Raw genomic sequence first — 23,217 nt, 5'->3', positions numbered from 1 at the left:
TATTTTTAGGCAAACAAGTATGGGTAATTCTACCTGATGGGGAGACTAAGCAGGGCGTGCACACTGGCTTTCCGCTACCAGACGCCCAGCTCCTTGTCTGCTGACATCCAGTCGTCTCAGCAGAGCGAGTGGAGAAAATCTCTAACCAGCAAATTCAAAATGCCTCAGAACTTAGGGACAGGAAGGAAATTCCTATAACATACACGGAAGGGCTCCTGTTTACCTAGCGCAATTAATATTCTTGTTTTCACAAGGGATTGTTCTATGTACTGGAGCGGTTTAAGAAGAGTATTGTCTAATTTTTATTTCATTTTACCCTTACAAAAGAGACAGAGGGAAGAGAAAGAAAGTGTGACTCTGCGGACTCAAGAGCCACACAAAAGCTCCGTGGTGTCATTGCTAGTGGCATAAACCAGAACATCAGAGGAGCTTCTGCCACTGACATACCCGTGGCAGCTCCAAATGCAGCTAATCAAGGAACCCTTGAATGTCAAGGTAATGCTGATAGACAGAAGGATGCCAGGCAGGTCGGGTTCACCTACATGATCTCATCCCTGCAAGCAAAGCCAGGCAGAGGCTGCCTTACGTACTCCTGAATGGAGTTTGGATCTGCAAGCGCAGTGATGGCCACCAAGGTGCTCAGGGCAAAACTGAGGATCTGGTAACGGAAGAACCAGATGATCAGGGCCGAGCGTTGCCCGTGTGCTCCGTAAGCAGCCCTAGCACAAATCAGGATCATGGGAAGGGACATCGCAGCAGCAATACGCATGTTGGCATCTCCATGAACTCAGAGTCCCCTCTGAGCTCAGAACTTGAAAAGGGACACTGGCTTGGATGAGCCAGCGTGCTCGGTAAAGCCAACAGGAACCCAACAGTGCTGATGCTCAGGTGACACACGGAGCAGGATGGTGGCAGTGGGGCCCGGGCAGAGCTGCGTCCAGGGGCGACCATCTTCATGGCTCAGGCCACTCGCATGCGAGTTTGCGCCCAAGTTTTATATTTATTTAGAGAGAGGAAGAAGCAAATAGAGGGTGAATGGGTGTGCCAGAGCCTCCAGCCACTGCAAAGGAACTCCAGAGGCATGGGCCACCTTGTGCCTCAGGCTTACGTGAGTACTGGGGAATCGAACCTGGGTCCTTAGGCTTCACAGGCAAGTGCCTTAACTGCTAAGCCATCTCTCCAGCTTGCTCACTCATGCCCCCCCCCCTCTCTCTTTTCTCCATGGGATACCTTCTACCCTGTTATGATATAAAGACAAGACCCCCATCAGATGTAAGTCACTCACACATGGACATCCTAGCTTCTAGAATGCTGAAAAATAAACTTCCTTATAGATTTTTCAGACTTGGAAATTCTGTTATACCAAGACAAAAGTTAGAGACTGTACTAAATTTAGCTTACAAAAAATTTTCATTCATATTGATGCCCCAGGGAAAAATAGCTCCAATTCATATAACAGATGGTCAGTCACTTTATGACATTTTACAATGTTGAAATTCAAAAGCAGTTTACTTTCATCGCTAATAACAACAAAAATGATGGGTGTATAGGTCCAAGATTTAAAACAAAATCATCCCAACTACATTACTCATAATATGACAATTGCAACAAACTCAAGACGAAATGGAAATTTTTTTTATATTCTACATTTTACTTTTAGTTTTTCAAATACAAATCAAAATATATTTTTGTTGCATATCAATTTAACAAGCCTGACACTCTTTATTACAAGGTGAATCAATATAGACACTTTTGTTATTTCTTTTTCAAAAATGATACATCTTGTTTTGAGCCAAAAAGGTACATGGGTACACAGGCTATTGTTCTTCATTATATTAAAGAGTATACCCTCCAACTCAAAATTTGGTCCACTAAAATATATAATTTCTTCCTGTAACAAAAAGAAATTAACCTCATAGTTGAAAAAAAAAATATTTAGCATAGGCCTCTGAGTGAGCTTGAAATATAAGGTAGGCTTTGTTTCAACTGTATGAAGGAATCCAGAATCTACCCAGAGCCATGTGACAGAACAGCCATTGCTTGTTCTGATCCTGAAGGGCAGAAGGTGCTTTAGACTCACAACAACCACAGGATCACTTCCTCAAAATTAACTATATGATAACCGTAGAACAAGCTCTCCAGTTACTCAATGCTTGGAGAGGGAGTTAGAAGTTTAGAACAAGTATTGCAGGGACAACACAAACGTGTTTGTAACATTTTGAAGATTAAAGAACATGTCATCCTTTATACACGATGCCTTATGCACGAGGACATTAGTTTCAGGACACGGGGACAACAAAACATACGAAGAACAAACTCTAGCTGTTTAGTCTTCCACCATTCTCTTGAGTATTAAACCCAGGCCACCTTTAGCCACTTGCAGGGCTGTCTTTTCTTCTTTATTCTCAATGTGAATACTTGCTCCATGGGACGCCAGCAGTTTTGCTTCTTCTACTCTCTCCTCGTCACAGGCTAAGTGTAGAGGAGTGTTACCCTCAGTGCCTTGGATGGTTGTGGATGCTTTGTAGTACAGAAGGATATGAATCATCTTCAAGTTACCCTTGGCCGCTGCCCGGTGCATTCCTGTAGCCTCATAATGGCCCTTCGCATCTGGATCAGCCCCACCTTCTAGTCACATGACAGCAATCTCATGTCTGTTTTTTGAAGCTGCGTAACGGAGTGGAGTGCAGCCATTTTGATTGACAGCGTTTACTTGTGCACCTTTGCCCAGAAGGGCTTTTCAATTTCATCCCGGCCAGCAGAAGCAGCAATATGAAGAGGAGACCAACCTGCATCGTCTTTATCATTCACTGGCACTCCAAGTTGCAGCAAGAATTCAACAGTTTCTGTATGTGCAGCGGAGCATGCCCAGTGCAATGCAGTTCTGCTGTCCTGGTCAGTTCTGGAAGCCTGGGATTTATTGGCCAGGATGCGCTCCTTCGACTCCTCTAATTTCCCGCTGTGGGCCAGGTCGCAGACCACTAGGTTAGACACACACCCTCCATTTCGCTTTCCGGGGACTCAAGCACCAACCGCCTCACAACACCAGCTCCCGCTGCCAGTAAAAATAGCTAGAGCTCCGCCAATCACCAACTGTCCTGCTTCCAGTGCTTCTTTTCTCATAGCTTGACGCTTCTAGGAAAATGTTTTCTGATGAATGAAACTATCATGTTAAGTGAAGTTAACATAGGTCTTGAGATTTTTTTTTTAATTGAGTTAAACAGCAGATAATAATAAAAGATAATCTTGGGCTGCAGAGATGGCTTAGCGGTGAAAGCACTTGCCTGCAAAGCCTAAGGACCCATGTTCAATCTCTCTCCAGATCCCACATAAGCCAGACGCAAAAGGTGAGGCAAGCACAAGGTCACATATGCACACTAGGTGGCACAAGCATCTGGAATTTGATTGCAGTGGCTGAAGCCCTGGTGTGCTAATTCAATCTCTCTCTCTCTCTCTCTCTCTCTCTCTCTCTCTCTCTCTCTCTCTCTCTCTCTGAAAACAAAGATTATTTTAAGTGAGTATGGGGCAAAAAGTGCATGCCACAGTCCTCTCCTTCATTCCCAAGATTCTCTAACATATACTACCAAACTTTCCCAATGTGAGTTATTTTTTGTTTTGTGACAGCTTCAATTCTATTCTCCTGCCTCTGCTTCTTGAGTGCTGGAATTTACATGCATGTGTTGGCATGCTCTAATCCCTGTGTGATTTCCATGCTGCCTTTGGAAAGAGCTAGAACTCTGCTTAATTTCCTTCATAATACCAAACAATTGTTTCTGTTGCATTCATCTCTTCAATTCTGCAGCCAAAGAAAATGAATAAAGGTAAAATTCCCCAAGAAGAAAGGGACTCTCCAGAAAAAAAGACTTCATAAAAAGACATCAATTTTAAAGAAATCAAATATGTAGGCTTAGGAGTGGGTTTCTAACTCAAAACACTATCTCCTCAGTGGGGCATTGGACTACGTGCTGATTGATTGCTCCATTCAGCTTCAGATCAGAGGCTCAAGGCCGTGCTTCAGGCTGGCTGGCGTGCATGTATCCGAACTCATCTAGTATAAGGTCAATGAAGGATCCTGTAGACAGTCTTGCCTGCCTCCTATTCATTCCCATCAGTGAAACAATAAAAACTCCTTCTCAATGTTAGAACAAGTGCCTTTGGGTAGATCTCCATGATAAATAAGAAGCAAGTATGACCATTAAGTAGAAATAGTATAAATTTTATTCTAGAATCTGACCTTTTATGCAGCTAATATATGTTAAATAGCCCTAGAAACATTTTCTTTTATGTCTAAGAAGATAACTAGAATTTTCCAGGTCATGTATGTGTCAGGCATTGCGTTAAGTGCTTTGACATTTGACACGCTATTTAATTTAGTTCTTCTATCCCTATAGGGTAGGAATTTCATTCTGATTTTGCACAAGGAACCCCTGAACCTCAGAAAAGGGCAAAAGATAGATAGTGTAGAGAGTTGATGGTAATTTCTCAAGTCAGAATATGAATAAGATATAAGCTAACTTTTACTAGCCTGTATAAAAGCAGCCAGTTTGAATATGAGTAAAATAAATATTTTTAGATGAAAAAGCTGAAGAATTTAAATGTTTACTAAACAAATACAGAGTAAGTAAACCAAGGAGTAACTTAATCTGAAGATAGAATAAAAACAACTTCAAATATTCAGAAGGTTGTCACACAAAGGAACAGTGATTTATAAGTATTTCTCCAAAAGGCAGAACTTGAACAAAAGGGTAAATATAATCAGCCAATAAGTTATAGGATCGCAGCACAGAATGCGACATCTATCTTGTCTCCTTTGTCTACCACACTGGACATTAGACCATTCCCTTCCTCTGAAAGAAGACATTACAACTTCATACTCTCTGGGAAAGTCTTAAATAAGTTGCACTTTCATCACAAGCTTTCCACTGACAGCCATGAGTGTATTCACAGTGCTGGGGTTAAAAGATAAATATTAGAGCCAGGCATGGTGGCGCATGCCTTAAATCCCAGCACTCGGGAGGCAGAGGTAGGAGGGTCTCCTTGAGTTCAGGGCCACCTGAGACTCCATAGTGAATTCCGGGTCAGCCTGGGCTAGAGTGAGACCCTACCTCGAAAAACAAAATCAAAAACAAAAAAAACAAAAGATATAAAATTAACAAATTAATTTAGTGCAGAAATAGTCTCTTAATTACTCAGATCTATTTCAATATTCTATACTAATAATTCTCTGAGTTGATGAGAAAAGAAAGCATGTGTTTCAAAAAGGATGAGCCACAGTCCCTAGCAATCACATTCTGCTACGGGCACTGCCCCTCCAAACCCTGCCAAATCACTAGAACTATCAACAGATTGGACACAGTGTGTGTGGCAAGGGCAAGAAGATGGTTGACAACCACTGTTTTACAAAGAAAGCAAGAAAGCCACTCATTTTTAAAATTCATTTGTTTGTTCATTCATTCGTTTATTTTGGCATGTGTTGCAATTACCTTCTTGATGCTGTAGGAAAATAAAAAAAAAATCACCAGAAGCAGCTTAGGGGAGAAAAGGCTTTATTGCCAGCCCACAGTTCTGAGAAGTGTCCTCCTGTGGGGAAGGCGTGGCAACAGCAGATACCTGCGACCATCGCCACACATCAGCAGGGAAGCTCACTGGGACCCACCGCCAGCAACCACCGCCCCCAGCGAGGCTCCATCTCCCAAAGGCTCTACCAGCCGGGGGCTGTGAGGTGTCATCACAAACATGTGAGCGATACGGGCTGTTACACTCAAATCACCGCTGTGTGTGTGGGGGGGGTGCGGGGGGCGGGGGGGGCAGTCCATAGTGTATGCAGATGTGCGTGCAGATGCTCAGGCCCTGTGCACCTATGTAGAGACCTGAGAGGAACATTGGGTGGCCCCTCTGCTGCTCCTCCAGTTTCCTTGAGGCGGCCTCTCACTGAACCTGAAGCTGCCTTTTCCAGTCTTAATGAATCCCAGCCATCCCCCTGTCTCTGCTCCCGACAGGGCTGGGCTTACAGGTATGTGTGGCCATACTCAGCTTTTTACATGGGTGCTGGGGAGCGAACTCATGGTTTCAGGCCCTCTCTGGCCCTTGTATTTACATGACAAATGCTCATACCCCACTGAGCCATTTCTCCTGCCCCCAAAGAGCTCATTTTATGAGTTACCAGGAAATGTAAATTAGCCACATACTAATAGACTTGTAAGTATTATAAGATAAGAATTTCAACTATTCAATATCATATTTAAGGATAAAATACACACTTAATACTGTGTATTACATACATCAGTATTACTGTCCAATGTTCCTACCATCTCTGATCCCTGTACCAAATAATAATAGATTCCTGGCTGAGCGTGGTGGTGCACACCTTTAATCCCAACACTCAGGAGGCAGAGGTAGGAGGATTGCCATGAGTTCAAGGCCACCCTGAGACTAACTCCAGGTCAGCCTGACCTAGAGTGAGACCCTACCTTGAAAAGCCAAAATAATAATAATAGATACCTGCTTTACAAACCAGATGCAAACAAGATTTTAAAAATTCCCAGCGCAAGCCAGGCATGGCAGCACACGCCTTTAATCCTAATGCTCAGAAGACAGAGGTAGGAGGATTGCCATGAGTTCAAGGCCACCCTGGGACTACAGAGTGAGTTTGAGGTCAGCTTCGGGTACAGAGAGACCCTCCCTCAAAAAAAAAAATCACAATGTAATAAGTTGCCTTACATAATGAAAATAAGGCCATCTACGTATATAATGGAGTGTTGAGAGTATGTCATGTCAGAGGAGTGCTCTGTGCTGCAATATCCCTATCACACCTGCCAAGGCTCAGGGTCCATTGTGGAAGGGGTGGCGGAAAGAAGGTAAGAGCCAAAGGAAGAGTAGGACTCCTTTACAACATGCTCCCCCCAGACACAAAATGGCCTGGATACCCATGACTTCACAGTGCCTGACACTACCTACACAAGACCATCATAAGAGGAGGAAAAGATCATGACGTCAGAATAAAAGAGAGACTGATTGACAGGGGGAGGGGATATGATGGAGAGTGGAGTTTCAAAGGGGAAAGTGGGGGAGGGAGGGCATTTCCATGGGACATTTTTTACAATCATGGGAATTGTCAATTTAAAAAATTAAAAATAAAAATAAAGTATGTCACGGTGCATAAAACATTGTCCATCGCTGTTGGGAATTACCCTATTGCCTGCAGTATTCAGCTAAACGTGTTAACCTGACGTCCTCTGCACAGGGGCATTCCAGTGACAGGAAGGGCTCAAGGTGTGGATGTGGCAGGGGTATCTGGCCTCCCTCTTGCCCTGATGTGCACGTGAACAAGCATGCCTGGCCTTTCATTGAGTGGTTGGGTCATGTGCCCAGTGTGGGGAAGTTGGCAATACAGTGAGAGGAAGTGACAGCCGTCCTTGACACGCACTGCTGTCTCCGGGCACCTCTGTCATCTGCCTTAGTTGTCCCTGGTACCTCCGCGATACGATTCAACCAACCTGGCATCTTAATTTTTTTTTTCAACAATTTTCCTTTTGACATTTTCACTAGTGGAGTTGTCAAGCAACAACCCTTCCGTGATGACACTGTAGCCCGGGGCCCAAGGAGATCTCTACCTGCCCTTTCTCAGTTGCCAGCAATGACATTAAACACCCATCGCACCAGCAAAGGTTAAGGAATTGACAAGAGATTAGGAAGGGCAAGCGGTAACGTGGGCAGCAGCCCCTTCAGTAAGCTCCCGTAACATGAGCTTGTGAAAACCCTTGAAGCTTAAAAGTCAAGATTATGTAAGGGAATAGCACTCACACAGAGGATGAGTCGATGAGTCTTCATCAGCTGAATGTGGTGTCAAATTGGTATAGTCTAGGTCAAGCTAAGGATTCACAGAACAACAGTTTCTATCACGCTATGCTGTGCCTGAGACTCTGTGACTTACGAAGACATACAATATTTTCAAGGAGCTGGAGAGATTGCTCAGTGGTTAAGGCACTTGACTGCAAAGCCAAACAACCCAGGTTCAATTCCCCAGTACCCACATAAAAACCAGATGCAGGGCTGGAGGGATTGCTTAGCAATTAAGGCACTTGACTACAAAGCCAAACGACCCAGAATTGATTCCCCAGTACCCACGTAAAAACCTTTATATAAAATTAACAAATTGATTTACTACAGAAATAGTCTCTTAATTACTCAGACATATTTCAATATTCTATACTAATAATTATAATACACAGGGAGGTGCATGCATCTGGAGTTTGTTTGCAGCAGCTGGAGGCCCTGGTGTACCCATTCTCTTTGTCTTTCTCTCCAAAATAAATAAATGCTTTCAAAAAATGCTTTTGCTGGGCATGGTGGCACATGCCTTTAGTCCCAGCACTTGGGAGGCAGAGTTAGGAGAATTGCCGTGACTTAGAGGCCACCCTGAGACTACATAGTGAATTCCAGGTCAGCCTGGGCTATAGAGAGACCCTTCCTTGGGAAAAAAAAAAAAAATGCTTTCATTATTTGTCTTTCATAATTGCTACACTGTATCCAGCATCAGAGGAAAAAAAAAATAGCCAATAAGATACTAGCTTGTAACACTTACATGGTATCTTATGAGCTCTGGAAACCCAGCAAGATTCAGTGGATAAAGTTTAACAGGTAGCACAGTTCACACATACATCTTTGGTAATGAAAGGGTGACCGATTGTGATGGTGAAGACTATGGTAATAAAAAGTAGTGTGATGCTTCAGTTGCAGGACCCTGAGAAATCAAGCTACACAATCAACCTGATGTGATGCTCACCCGAGGGCAATAGTGGCACACAGCCATGGTGGGTAACCAACTGCTCTTGAATTGGCTAACGGATCCACTCAGTGGAAAGGAACCCATAGCTGGAACTGGGAAACAAGTCGCACCCTCCAAGGCTCAGGAACCACTGCAGAAGAGGTGGCAGAAAGATTGTAAGAGCCAAAGGAAGGACAGGAGCGCCGACAATACTGTCTTCCAGACACAACGTAGCCGTGGTACTTATGGCCTCACAGTGGCTGATACTACCAACACAAGACCCGCAAGATAGAAGGGGAAAAATTATGACATCAAAATAGAAGAGAGGGGCTGGGGAGATGGCTTAGCGGTTAAGCGCTTGCCTGTGAAGCCTAAGGACCCCAGTTCGAGGTTCGGTTCCCCAGGACCCACGTTAGCCAGATGCACAAGGGGGCGCACACGTCTGGAGTTCGTTTGCAGTGGCTGGGGGCCCTGGCGCGCCCATTCTCTCATAAATAAATAAAAATAAACAATTTTTTTTAATTTTTATTTATTTGAGAGCGACAGACACAGAGAGAAAGACAGATAGAGGGAGAGAGAGAGAATGGGCGCGCCAGGGCTTCCAGCCTCTGCAAACGAACTTCAGACACATGCGCCCCCTTGTGCATCTGGCTAACGTGGGACCTGGGGAACCAAGCCTCGAACCCTGGGGTCCTTAGGCTTCACAGGCAAGCGCTTAACCGCTAAGCCATATCTCCAGCCCCCAAACTTTTTTTTTTTAAAGAAGGGATTTAAAAAAAAAAAAAAATCTTCATAGAGAATTGCTTCCGCTCTCAGCAGCCGGTTCCTGAGCTGGGAAAGGCTTTGCCTCCTTTGGAGCGACCTAGTCTTTCTCGTGGGTAAGGGATCTGTGGGGACGATGGCACGTCTTGTCCTTGCTCTCTTGGGCTTCCTCTCGTCGACCGGATCCCCTCGGGGAGCAGCGCGGGCTTTCGTTCGCATCTCCCTCACCGCGCCCGGGTTCCTTCTGTACCGAGGGAAGCGCTTCGCGAGCATCTTCATCTTCTTCCAGCAACTGACCTCGCACCGTGACCCGGGAAGCGCGGGGCGCGGGGGTCGACAAGCGCCCACCCGCAGAGTTCACTGGCCGTCGCCGCTGCGGCGAGGCCCGCGGCCGGACAGCGGTGAAGGCACCGGGCGAGCGCGAGGCTGGCCACGCGGTCCACCGCAGGCCCCTCCGCCGGCCTTCGCAGCGCTCGTCCTTGCAAAGCCTCCAGAGAGGCCTGCGGGCCAGCAGCGGGCCAGGACCACAGGCCGCAGCATAATGCGTATTCTGGTAATTCATGTGCATATGCCGCGCAGACTGTTAGACCCCTTCCATAGGGTCGCAGGCAGCCTGACAAATGATACCTTGGTCAGCCAGGCTAGCCATCACCCTGCATCTGGGCGAGTTGTGTTTACTTTTGTCTTGGATCACCAAGCGTTCATGAGCATAGCAGTCAGTTTGACCATTTGGTATCTCTTAAAGGAGGCCTTGTTCTTGACAACTTTAACACACCCCATCCTGTGAAAGAGAGACCTGCGCCTGTGGCTCCACACACGCCTCATCTTTGCCGCATTTATTTTTGTTCTAAGTCTAGCCATCAACCTTAATTCTCTCGCATTTGTATATTTGCTTTCAAATTCTTCAAGCAAACATGTTACAGATGGCTGGGTTCGTAGTCTGTCTCCTAAATCGCAAGTTTTTGTAATGGTTCTGCTTGGATTGAAAGTAAAATGAGGGGGCTGGGGAGCTGGCTGGGCGATGTAGGGTACTTGCTTGCAAAGCCTGCTGGCCTGGGTTGGATTCCCTAGGGCCCACGTAAAGCTAGACGCAAGGTGGTGCACGCATCCAGAGTCTTTCAATCGACTTTGAAGGCCTGTCCGCGCTGTCTTCCAATCTCTCTCTTCCGCTCCTGGTGTCCCCTCATCTCTGCCTGGACGCGTGTGAGCGGTCTGCCCTCCCCTCTCACCCACTCTGGCTGGACATGGGGGGGGTCTTGTTCTGGGTGGTCTTCTGCTTGCCTCTGTTTTATGCTTGGGGTAACTTCTCTCTTCAGTCGCATGTATAATTTCCCCTGCTCTCTGAATCGACCACTGCGGGTCTCCCTCACACTCTGGATCTACAACGTGCTGTCTTCCCTAACTCTAGGCCCCTTCCCTGTGTAATTGCTCTGCATTTGGTGTAACCGTGGGTGAAACCATCCCCGCTCTCATTTCTCGTTGGCGTTTCTTGGTCTCTGCTTTGCTATTTTCCCTCTGCTACGTCAGCTCCCACCGCTTGCCCTTCTAACCTCCTTCCATGGAGAAGCACAGGCGGGTGCTGGGTGTGTTCCGCCTCACCCTCTCCACACGAGCTCCTAGGTTCTATCTTCCGCATGCTTGTAGCTCTACTCCCGCCTTTTCCTAAAAAGAACTAACTTTCTCTTAAATGAACCTTATGAACTTATGAACCATGCTTTTTCCACATGGGTGCCTGTTTCCTGCCTCCCGCGTGTTTATGACTCGGTCCTAGCTTTCTTCCTAGATTCCAGTTTCCTTTAAATAAACCCCACAATTTGTGATCCCCCAAATAAACTTAATAATTCACAATTTATCCTTCTTGAGTATGTCTTTATTAATTCTATGTTAAAGATGGGACAGGACCCAAAATTGGGATTCATAAACTTGGGGGATCTCTCCTGGACCCCAAAATCCTGCATCAGCAATACACACCTTTAATTCCAGCATTCATGAGGGAGAGGTAGGAGGATCACTGTGAATTAGAGGCCATCCTAGGACTACAGAGTGAGTTCCAGGTCAGCCTGGGCTAAAATGGGACGCTACCTCCAAAAAAACCAAGAAATAAAGAAGAAAGTCCAAGTCAGGCGTGGTGGTGCACACCTTGAATCCCAGCACTCGGGGGGGGCAGAGGTAGGAGGATGCCGTGAGTTCAAGGCCACCCTGAGACTAGATAGTGAATTCCAGGTCAGCCTGAGCTAGAGTGAGACCCTACCTCGAAAAGAAGAAGGAGAAGAAAAAGGAAGAATAGGAGGGGGCGGGCTGGAGAGATGGCTTAGCGGTTAAGCGCTTGCCTGTGAAGCCTCAGGACCCCGGTTCGAGGCTCGGTTCCCCAGGCCCCACGTTAGCCAGATGCACAAGGGGGGGCGCACGCGTCTGGAGTTCGTTTGCAGAGGCTGGAAGCCCTGGCGTGCCCATTCTCTCTCTCTCCCTCTATCTGTCTTTCTCTCTGTGTCTGTCGCTCTCAAATAAATAAATAAATAATTTAAAAAAAAAAAGAATAGGAGGGGGAGGGGAGGAGAAGGAGAAGAAGAAAGTCCATCTGAAGCTGTGCTCACCCTATTCTGTGAGCAGCTGGTAACTTACTGGGCGAAAACCTGGCCTGATGCCAGGCGTGGTGGCACACACCTTTAATGCCAGCACTCGGGAGGCACAGGTAGGAGAAACATTGTGAGTTCAAGGCCACCCTGAGACTCCATAGTGAATTCCAGGTCAGCCTGTGCTAGAGTGAGAGCCTATGTTGAAAAAATTTTTTTAAAAACTGGCCTGAACCTGCTATGCTAATGTACCATTAGCTCTGGCGGCAGGTACTATAATGCTGTCTACTTTGGGCTCTGCGCCAGAGCTTCACATGTCAAGATCAGCCTGGACAACATCTGAGAACTAATTTATTTATAGCTCCCTCCTCCCCCTAATCCATTTCTATTTGTCTTCCAAGTACCTGGTTTTAGCAAAAACACAGAATAAAATAAAAATATTTTGAAGCAAAAAAAGAAAGCAAAACTAGGATATATGCAAATCTTTTCTCTTTGCTTGGCCTGTCTTCAATATTTATTCATTGCTAAGCCAACCCTTAAAAAAAAAAAAAACATACAAAGTATCACACTCACAAAAAAATGAAATTATGCATGATTTTATAGCCAATCAAATTAAAAAGTTAAATCACTTTGTTCCCTTTCTCTGATTTATCTTCCAAAGAAGATTTAGCAATCTTGACAAAACAGCCACCAACCACCAACTTAGATTTCATCTGATTTAAGAGTCTCCATGTAGCTCACAAGTGACAAAGATGCATGATTTTTGGATATTCATTCTAAAAGGGAAAGAATGCCATGGAAAAGAATTTTGAAAGACTTTGAGGTACGATCCAGAGCGCAGCTGACTGATGGAGGATGCATCCCATCCAGACCCTTCTTCGTCCTCTCTCTTGCTGATGTACGGCTCCCAAACACCTGCTCCCTCCTCTCACTCCTGGACTGTCCCCTCCGTGAGCAGCTATGCTGGCTAAAGCTAAAATGCCGCGATGATGGATCGCAGCCAGACCAAGCCTTCAGAGTTAGGTGCCTGTGATCTGTCATGAGGTGAAAATCTGCCTCTCACTGGGTCTGGGAAAGATAAATAAGGAAGACAAAATTGCACTTCATTTTACATCCTGCTTTAGCCAAATGAACACGCAAGCTTCTTAGAGCCAGGGTGAGATGTCATGGGACTCAGTGTAGCCTGTGAGTTATTGAAGTGAGCCCGCTTAGGTCCCCTAACTCCGCCCGCCCCCACCCCCAGCCCCTCTTGCTTTTTTCGGGATTTTCAGACGCAACAAAGACACCTAAAAGTACCTAGGACCATTAAACTTAAACTCTATTTTATATTTGTTCTCTTCACGCCTGAACCCTCAACCTGGTCCGCCTCTCCCCAAATGCACCCAGAGCCTAAGCCAAGGTGCTTGCTCTGGTTCCTTTCACATGATGATACAATTTCGCTTCCAGAAGGAGCCCTGAGGAAAAGCACTTTCTGGTTCCTTTATCTCCAGTGAATATCAAATCATATTTCACCACATAAAAGTTACAAAGACTTTATCAGCTTTATTAAAGCTGTAAATTTTGTTTTTAAAACCTGCCAGTGCCCATGTTCCTGGAATCCTCTAAGAGCAAATTAACTTCTGGCTCCTTGATTCTCAGCTCTCTCTCCCAACTGGCCAGACAAGACCCTGTGCATGGAGCACCCAGGGGAATTGTCCTGTGATTCAAGACAGCTTGGTGGCATTTCCGTTTACACTGTCTGGATTTATACTTGGTAAAAAGCTGTAACTCCAGACAAAAAGAAATACAGCACATCTAAGCACTGCACGCCAGGCCAGGTTGTTAAGACCAGACAAGGTCTCAGACGTGCAACACTTACTGTGAATTGATGGGGATATCCACGCAGGAACCCCAACCACGTGCCTACACTCACAGTTCTTGTGGTCTGCTCGGACCCCATTCTGGCTGAGATTCTCCTTGCTCTCTACCCTTCCTCATCCTCACCCTTCCTCATCCCTGAGAACCCCTTGTAGGAGCCTCTCTAACCAGGTGTCTCCTGAACACAGAGCACGCCTTAATACCTTTCTAGCTTCTATGTAAATATTCCAGCCCACTGTACTCTTTTTTTATGAGAGAGAGAGAGAAAATTGGCATGCCAGGGCTTCCAGCCTCTGCAACTGAACTCCAGATGCATGTGCCACCTTGTGCACATGTGCAACCTTGCACACTTGCATCACCTTGTGCATCTGGCTTACGTGGGACCTGGAGAGTAGAACATGGATCCTTGGGATTTGCAGGCAAGTGCCTTAACCACTAAGCCATCTCTGCAGCCCCACTGTTCTCCCTATGTCTTCTTTTCTTCTTACTGAAATCCTAAGCATCTTTTGTGGACAAGGTCATATGTTTTGGCCTCAACTGGATCTAATCACCTACCTTGGTGCTTTTGTAGCAATTTGCACCATTTTTCCTTCTCTATCTCCTTCTCAACATCAAATGCTCTGACCACCTTATTCTCCCAGCACCTATCCTTTCATATACCACAGATACAGAACAAACTGGTGAAGACACTCACACTGAGTAAAAAGAAAGAAAAGAGTCAGGCATGGTGGCATCTTTAATACCAGCACTCAGGAGACTGAGGTAGGAGGGCTGCTGTGAGTTCAAGGCCAGTTTGAGACTATATAGTGAATTCCAGGTCAGCCTAGGCTACAGCGAGACCCTACCTCGAAAAACTAAAAATAAATAAATAAATAATAAAAGGAAAGGATGGGCGGGAGAGATGGCTTAGTGGTTAAGCACTTGCCTGTGAAGCCTAAGGACCCCGGTTCGAGGCTCGATTCCCCAGGACACACATTAGCCAGGTGCACAAGGGGGTGCACGCACCTAGAGTTCCTTTGCAGTGGCTGGAAGCCCTGGTGTGCCCATTCTCTCTCTCTCTCTCTCCCTCTCCCCCCCCCCCGCCTTTCTCGCTCTGTCTGTCGCTCTCAAATAAATAAATAAATAAATAATGAACCCCCCAAAAAAATCTAAAAATAAATAAATAAATAAAAGGAAAGGAAAGAAAAACAGACAAGAATATTACAAGTTGTGCTGGTGCATATTGTCAACTTAACGGGACCCAGAATCACCTGTGAGGGACTATGTACATTACCTGGGCATGCCTATGAGGGATTATCATGAATAGGTTAATTGAAGTGGGAAGACTCGCCCTAACTCTGGGTGGCACCATTCCACGAGCAGCATGCATGCCCAAGACATCATTCAAGCCACACAAAAACAATGAAAACAGTGCTGAAGCAAGAAACATTGGCCCGTTTTGTCCACTGCCATATATTAGAGCTGCCCAGGTGCCAGTAAATATTTGCCAAGTGAATGATTAAGTGGAATGAAATCCTGGAGGTTCTAAAAATCAGGTTAAACTCTGGACTCCATCCTACCGTTAATCAGAAGTCATTAGATTTTAAGCCAGAAAGCTGCAAGATCAGATGTCAGTTTAAAAGATCACCTGGAGGCAGTATAAAGAAAGGCAAGAAAAATGGTCAGCCCTCCTGAGAGGCAGCGAGACCTCCAGCTGCAGGGGTCAGCAGTGCAGATGTGGAGTGTTGTGCAGAGGTTTGGGAGGGAAAGCTGATAAACTGGGTGCAGGTGATGAGGTAGAGAGGTATTCGAGCAACTGTTCGTTTGTAACCGGAACCATGCAGGGGATGGTGGAGTCATTGATTAAACGTAACCACAGCAAAAGAGGAGTGGGTTCACAGGGAAAGCTGTAAATTCAGTTTTATGTATACTGACCTTTATAAGAATGTTGACGCCACCAGGCTGGTGGTGCACGCCTTTAATCCCAGCATTTGAGAGACAGAGGTAAGGAGAATTGCCTTGAGTTCAAGGCCACTCTGAGATTACATAGTGAATTCCAGGTCAGCCTGGGCTAGAGTGAAACCCTACCTCAAAATAAATGAATAAATACAATTTAAAAAAAAAAAGAAAAAAAATAAAAAGAAAAAAAATTAACAAAAAGAATTTACGGGCTGGAGAGATGGCTTAGCAGTTAAGCACTTGCCTGTGAGGCCTAAGGACCCCAGTTCGAGGCTCGGTTCCCCAGGACCCACATTAGCCAGATGCACAAGGGGGGCATGCGTCTGGAGTTCGTTTGCAGTGGCTGGAAGCCCTGGCGCACCCATTCTCTCTCTCTCCCTCTATCTGTCTTTCTCTCTGTGTCTGTCGCTCTTAAATAAATAAATAAATAACATTTTTAAAAAAAGAATTTACATGTCAATACAGGTATCTAGTAGGTAATTAACTGTCCAGGTCAGGTGCTAAGGAGATCGTGCCCAAAAATTAAGACAGTAGGTTATACACCAATAGCCCATAGGTCAAATCCTACCCACAGGATTTGTTTAGCCAGCACAGTATTTTTGTAAAACGTAAAAAATGTTAGCTTAAAACTTTTTCAATAGATAAGATGTATCATTTAAAAAATATATACATTTTTGGGCTCAAGAGATGGCTTAGTGGTTAAGGCACATGCCTATGAAGCCTGAGGATCCAGGTTCCATTCTCCATGTCCCATGAAAGCCAGATACACATGGTGGCATGTGCATCTGAAGGTCATTTGCAGTGGCTAGAGATCCTGGTGCACGCATTCTCACTCTCTCTCTGTCTCTCTGTATCAAATAAATAAGTCCTTTAGCCGGGCATGATGGCACACACCTTTAATCCCAGCAGTTGGGAGGCAGAGGTAAGAGGATCACTATGAGTTCGAGGCCACCCTGAGACTACATAGTGAATTCCAGGTCAGCCTGGGCTACAGTGAGATCCTACCTCAAAAAACAAACAAACAAAAAATCTCTAATAAATAAAGATATTTTAAAGAAAATAAATATATATTCATTTTCAACTTCTCCCAAAAAGTTTGAAGATCTAATGAAATGAAAGCCACATGAGGAAGGGCTGAGAAGGGACGTCCCCTTGGATACAGCTGTCCCTTCGGGTCACCACACAGCCCGCATTCTGAGCTACGCCCTCCACATCAAAAGTCCTTTTATCACCACGGTGGCTGCCGGTTCTTCCTGTAGAACAGAATGAGGAGAAAAGTGAAATCTTCCCTGCACAGCCGTCTCTATGGGAGAGGGAGAATGAAAACTCCTGAAGGACTGAATAGTTCAAGGATAAAACATCCATGGGTGGTGGGAAGAGATTATGACGGTGGTATATTATCTATATGTATGGAGGTTGTTAATTAAAAAAAAATTCTGTAGTCTCGGGGTAGCCTTGAACTCACAGCCATCCTCCTACATCTGCCTCCCAAGCGCTGGGATTAAGACGTGGGTACGCCTGGCTGATTTTAACTTCCTTTTGAGGGAGATGCTTATGCCGTTTCCTCATTGGGTTACCTATCCACCTAGGGCATAACAGCAGGTCAGGAGCCTATCTTGAAAAACAAACAAAACAAAACAAAACAAAAAACGCCTATGGCTGGAAAGCTCACAGATCCTAGGTAGGAAGCTACTACTGTTGTTTAACTAAATTGATACATTGGGCTCATCAAGTTGGGCCCCTAAATATTTATGTGCAGGCCCATATATTGGTACTGCTATCTCATCATTGGTCAAAAAAGCTGCTTTTTTGCTAGACGTGGTGGCGCACGCCTTTAATCCAGGCACTCATAAGGCAGAGGGAGGAGGATCACCATGAGTTCAAGGCCACCCTGAAACTACATAGTGAAATCTAGGTCAGCCTGAGCTAGAGTGAGACCCTACCTCAAAAAATTAAAAAATAAAATAAAAGCTGCTTTTTTGTTTGTTTGCTTGTAAAAGAAAGAAAGAAAGGAAAAAAAAGAAAGAAAGAAAGAAAGAAAGAAAGAAAGAAAGAAAGAAAGAAAGAAAGAAGAAAATAAAGAAAGTTAAAATAAACCCTTTCCAGTGAAATCCTACCTCAAAAAACTAAAAATAAAAATAAACCCCTTCTTCCCATAAGCTGCTCTGGGAAGGCCTTTTGTCTTAACAAATAAGGAGATAACTACTACAGTAATTTATTCACAATAAAAGTAAATCATCACCAGTATCTTCTGATTATATCAATACAAAGTGCAGATAAGACTGTCACTTGCTAGGTTCGTGACAAGAAATAATCTCAACCATTCAGAGGGCTAAAGCAGGGAGATCACAATTTCAAGACCAGCCTACACAACTGAGTGAGACTATCTCAAAATACAGTGTAAAAAGAGAACTGGGCCCAGGCACAGTCACACAGCTTCAGTACCAGTGCCAGGAGGTTGAAGTAGGAGGATCACCGTGAGTTCAAGGCCAGCCTGGAGCTATAGAGTAAGTTCCAGGTCAGCCTGAGCTAGAGTGAGACCCTACCACAAAAGAAGAGAGAGAGCCAGGTGTGGTGGCACACACGTTTAATACCAGCACTCAGGAGGCAAAGGTAGGAGGATCGCCATGAGTTCGAGGCTACCCTGAGACTACATCGTGAATTCTAGGTCAGCCTGAGCCAGAGTGAGACCCTACCTTGAAAAAAAAAAAAAAAAAAAGAGGAGGAGAAGAGAGAGAAATACTGAATAGTCTTTGATAAGCTAATTAATGTTTCTACAAAATGGAGCTAAATAATAACTCAACAGCTGACCTGTTAGAGCTGTGAGTAGAGGCTGGAGACAGGGCTCAGTAGTTAAGTTAAAGGCTCTTGCTTGAAAAACCTGTCAGATTGGACTCAATTCCCCAGCCGCCACATAAAGCCAGACAGACATTCACTTACAGAGACAATGCAGCACCCATACACACACACGTGCAAATAACTAAAACTAAATAAATAAATGAATGAATAAAACACTGTGGGAGTTAATACATAAAGAATGTTAGAAAGCATAAAACACTTTACCAGTCTGAGTTCTCCAGCATTGACTGAGTTAGCCTCATGTTCAAGTTCCTTTCTGGCGTATAAGTATTACATTGACAGTCGAACTCAGAAAACAAAAGGTTTCCATAAGTGTTTAATAAGAAAATATTGCAAAGACACTGAACTGTCTTCCCTGGATGTCCCACAGGGAAATTTTTATCATATACTGAGACATTTCCCTGAAGAGTCTGCCCCTCAAAGGCTGGGAGTTGGTACATCTTACTGAAAGGTTAGAATCAACATTGCAGTCACCCAGGTTACGGGAGTTGCAATGGTGCCCTCTTGAGGACATTCTGCCCCTGCACCTCCCAGGCGGATGGCTATAAGGGCAGAGGGAATGCTCTGCACTAACTTCAAATAGATGAATTCTGCTGTTCCTGGGGTGTTTTGGGGTTTTTTTGTTTGTTTGTTTGTTTGTTTTGTTTTGTTTTGTTTTTTGTTTTATAGTTGCTATTGTTGCTGTTGTTGTTTTTTTATTATTATTATTTCCCAAATGCTAACAGAAAGGTTTAATACCTGGGTCATGTTTATCTACAACATGTCTCTGCCCGGCGTGGTGGTGCACGCCTTGAATCCCAGCACTCAGGAGGCAGAGGTAGGAGGGTCACCATGAGTTGGAGGCCACCCCGAGACTCCATAGTGAATTCCAGGTCTGCCTGAGCTAGAGTGAGACCCTACCTCGAAAAAACAGAAACGAAAACAAAAACAAAAATATTATAAAAGAGAGACTTTATCGGTAAGACAACAGAACTGGAAAGATGGCTTAGCAGTTAGGGCGCTTGCCTGTGAAGCCTAAGGATCCATGTTCGATTCTCCAAGTCCCACGTAAGCCAGTAGCACATGTGTCTAGAGTTTGTTTGCAGTGGTTAGAGGCCCTGGTGTGCCCATTCTCTGTCTCAAATTTAAAAGAAATTTAAAATAGTAATAAAAGCCAGGCATGGTAGCACATGCCTTTAATCTAAGCACTCAGGGAGGCAGAGGTAGGAAGATCGCCGTGAGTTCAAGGCCACCCTGAGACTCCATAGTGAATTCCAGGAGAGCCTGAGCTAGAGTGAGACCCTACTTCAAAAAACAAAAAAAAAAAGTAATAAAGCCAGGTATGGTGGTGCACTCCTTTAATCCCAGTACTCCAGAGACAAAGGTAGGAGGATTGCCATGAGTTCAAGACCACCCTGAGACTAATGCCATGTCAAGTCAGTCTGGGCCAGAGTGAGACCCTACCTTATAAAACCAAAAATAAGGAGTGCTCAACACTGCAATATCTCTATCACACCTTCCAAGGCTCAGGGTCCATTGCAGAAAAGGGGGTGGAAAGAATGTAAGAGCCAAAGGAAGGTTAGGACTCCTTACAACGTGCTCCTCCAGACACAAAATGTCCTCGATATCCATTTTCCTCACAGTGCCTGACACTGCCTACACAAAACCATCATAACAGGAGGGATAGGATCATGACATCACAATAAGAGACTGATTGAGAAGGGGAGGGGATATGATGGAAAGTGGAGTTTCAAAGGGGAAGGTGGAGGGAGGGAAGGAATTATCATGGAATATTGTTTACTACCATGGAAGTTATTAATAAAATAATTAATTAATTATAAAAATAGCCAGATGTGGTGGTGCACACCTTTAATACCAGCACTCACTCAGGAGGCAGAAGTAGGAGGATCGCCAGGAGTTGGAGGCCACCCTAAGATTACATAGTGAACTGTAGGAAAAAAAAAAAAAAAAACAGAAAGGAAAGAAAGGAATCAAAATAATAATAATAAGACAACAAAAACATCTTCCTTTCCTACCCTAGCAGCAGCCAATCTGCCAGGGTGGGAAGGCTAACTCCATACCAGTTGGCAAAAAATAGGAGCCAGAAGAGAGGGAAAAACCACCAAACGCCTCCTGAGCAGCCAGGCTTTTTACCCGGGGGGTGGGGGGCTGAATCCGGAGGTCAGCACAACCAGGTGCAGCCTCGGGGCGGGCTGGGGCACCTGAGTCATCCCAGCTCTGCCTCAGCTACTGCAGACAGCAGGTGAACCCGTGATGTAAGCAGCCACCGTTTGTTTTTTCTTGACTTGGCAAACAGGAATTAAGATCCATATTTTGGCCTAGAGAGATGGCTTAGCAGTTAAAGTGCTTGCCTGCAAAACCTAACGACCCAGGGTCAGTTCTCCAGGTCCCATGTCATCCAGATACACAAAGTGGTACATGCATCTGGAATCTCATTCCTCTCCCTCCTCCTCTCTCTGTCTCTAATAAGTAATTAAAAAAAAAAAAATCTAGCCAGGAGTGGTGGCACATTTTCTAATCCCAGCACTTGGGAGGCAGAGGTAGGAGGATTACTGAGAGTTCGAGGCTCTGCTGAGTCTACAGAGTGAATTCCAGGTCAGCCTGATCTAGAGTGAGACGCTGCCTCGAAAAAAAAAAATCCCTATTTCTCCCATGGGCCTTCCTGTCTAACTATACTATCTCCTTTTCATAATGACACATATGGATGAAGATGTCATAATGAAACCCATAATTTTGAGGGGGGTCATTTTGTTTTGCTCAAAAAATATTGTCTCCTACTGGGCGTGGTGGCACACACCTCTAATCCCAGCATTTGGAAGGCAGAGGTAGGAGGACAGCGATGAGTTCAAGGCCAGCCTGGGATGTCAGAGTGAGTCCCAGGTCAGCCTGGGTTAGAGTGAGACCCTGCCTTGGAGAAAATGAAAAAAAGTGGACTGAAGAGATGGCTCTCCCGTTAAGGTTCAGCAGGTAAGGCACTGGCTTGCAAAGCTTCACAGCCTGGGTTCAATTCCTCAGTACCCATGTAGAGCCAGATGCACAAAGTGGCACATGCATCTGGAGTTCATTCATAGCTGCAAGAGGCCCTGACATGCCCATTTTCCTCTCTCTCTCTCTCTGCTTGCAAATAACTAAAAATATTTTTAAGTTTTATTTTTATTTTGTTTATTAGAGACAGAGAGAATGAGCACGCCAGGGCCACTAGCCACTGCAAGCAAACAAACTCCAGACACCACCATATGCATCTGGCTTACGTGGGACCTGGAGAATCAAACCTGGGTCCGTAGGCTCCACAGGCAAGTGCCTTAACCACGAAGTCATCTCTCCAGCCCAATAAAAATATTTTTAAAATGTAATTTTTGCCAGGTATGGTGGTGCACACCTTTAATCCCAGCACTCAGGAGGCAGAGGTAGGAGGATCACTATGAGTTCAAGGCCACCCACGGATCACAGAGTGAGTTCCAGGTCAGCCGGGTCAACAGCAAGACCCTCGTTGTTATTTTTTTTTTGTTTTTTGTTTTTGTTTTTTGAAGTAGGATCTTTCTCTAGCCCAGGCTGACCTAGAATTCACAATGTAGTCTCAAGATGGCCTTGAACTCATGACGATCTGCCTCCCAAGTGCTGGGATGAAAGGCGTGCGCCACCATGACCAGTACTAAAACATTTTTTTAATGTTTTTTCGAGGTAGAGTCTTACTCTAGCCCAGGCTGACCTGGAAGTCACTCTGTATTCTCAGGGTGGTCTTGAACTCCAGCAATCTTCCTACCTCTGCCTCATGAGTGCTGGGATTAAAGGCGTGCGCCACCACGCCCGGAGCGTTCTTTAACTCTTGAGTGCATGCTTGAGAACCGCTGACAAATTCAGACCCACTAGAAACTTGTCCAAGAAAGTATATTTCTATTCTGAATACAGAGAACCAACTGCTAGATCACCTTTGATGTTGAATCATGCCAAAACCACCGAACCTGAGGATACACGTGTGCGACATGTGTAGACCTTGAAGTCACTAAGCAGAGAAGTGGCACCTGCAAGTTGTCTAAAGCCCGCTGCCCAGCCTTTGAAGCCCTGTGGGAGAGCTTGCTCCTGCCGTGAGCTCCCTGGTGGCAGCCTGCCTGTTTGTAGCTGGAGACGATCCTGCGACCCTGCCCCCACTCAGCCCTCCCTCCCCAGAGAAAACTTGTTAGGTGGCCTGACACTTAAACTCCCTGGAACACTGTGATTTTTTTGTCAACAACAACCCTGAAATTTGAATGTTTTCCCATAACTCCCTTGGCCCTCAAACATGAATGGACCTGAAGTCATCTGGCTCGAGAGGGGTCCTCTATGTGCTTATCCGGTTTAAGAGGTAACAGATGTGCGTTTGGAAACATTAGCTGTGAGCAGAAATAACAGAGTCAGAAACTGAGGCTCATGGATGCAGGGTCTTCAAGGCGTGAAAGGCTAAACTCCCAGCTCTGGTGGCTG

General features: G+C 45.2%; 3 pseudogenes; all 3 read right to left on the bottom strand.

Annotated features, from left to right (window-relative positions):
- Nucleotides 1-365: 365 nt before the first annotated feature.
- On the bottom strand, nucleotides 366-957 carry LOC101608368 (annotated as a pseudogene).
- Nucleotides 958-2,326: 1,369 nt separating this feature from the next.
- LOC101608654 lies at nucleotides 2,327-5,738 on the bottom strand (annotated as a pseudogene).
- Nucleotides 5,739-17,001: 11,263 nt separating this feature from the next.
- Nucleotides 17,002-23,217, bottom strand: part of LOC101608948 — an 84,983-nt pseudogene continuing 78,767 nt past the window's right edge.

Source organism: Jaculus jaculus, chromosome 12, assembly GCF_020740685.1.
Source record: "Jaculus jaculus isolate mJacJac1 chromosome 12, mJacJac1.mat.Y.cur, whole genome shotgun sequence".
Taxonomy (NCBI): Eukaryota; Metazoa; Chordata; class Mammalia; order Rodentia; family Dipodidae; genus Jaculus; species Jaculus jaculus.
This window is presented reverse-complemented; position numbering and strand designations above follow the sequence as displayed.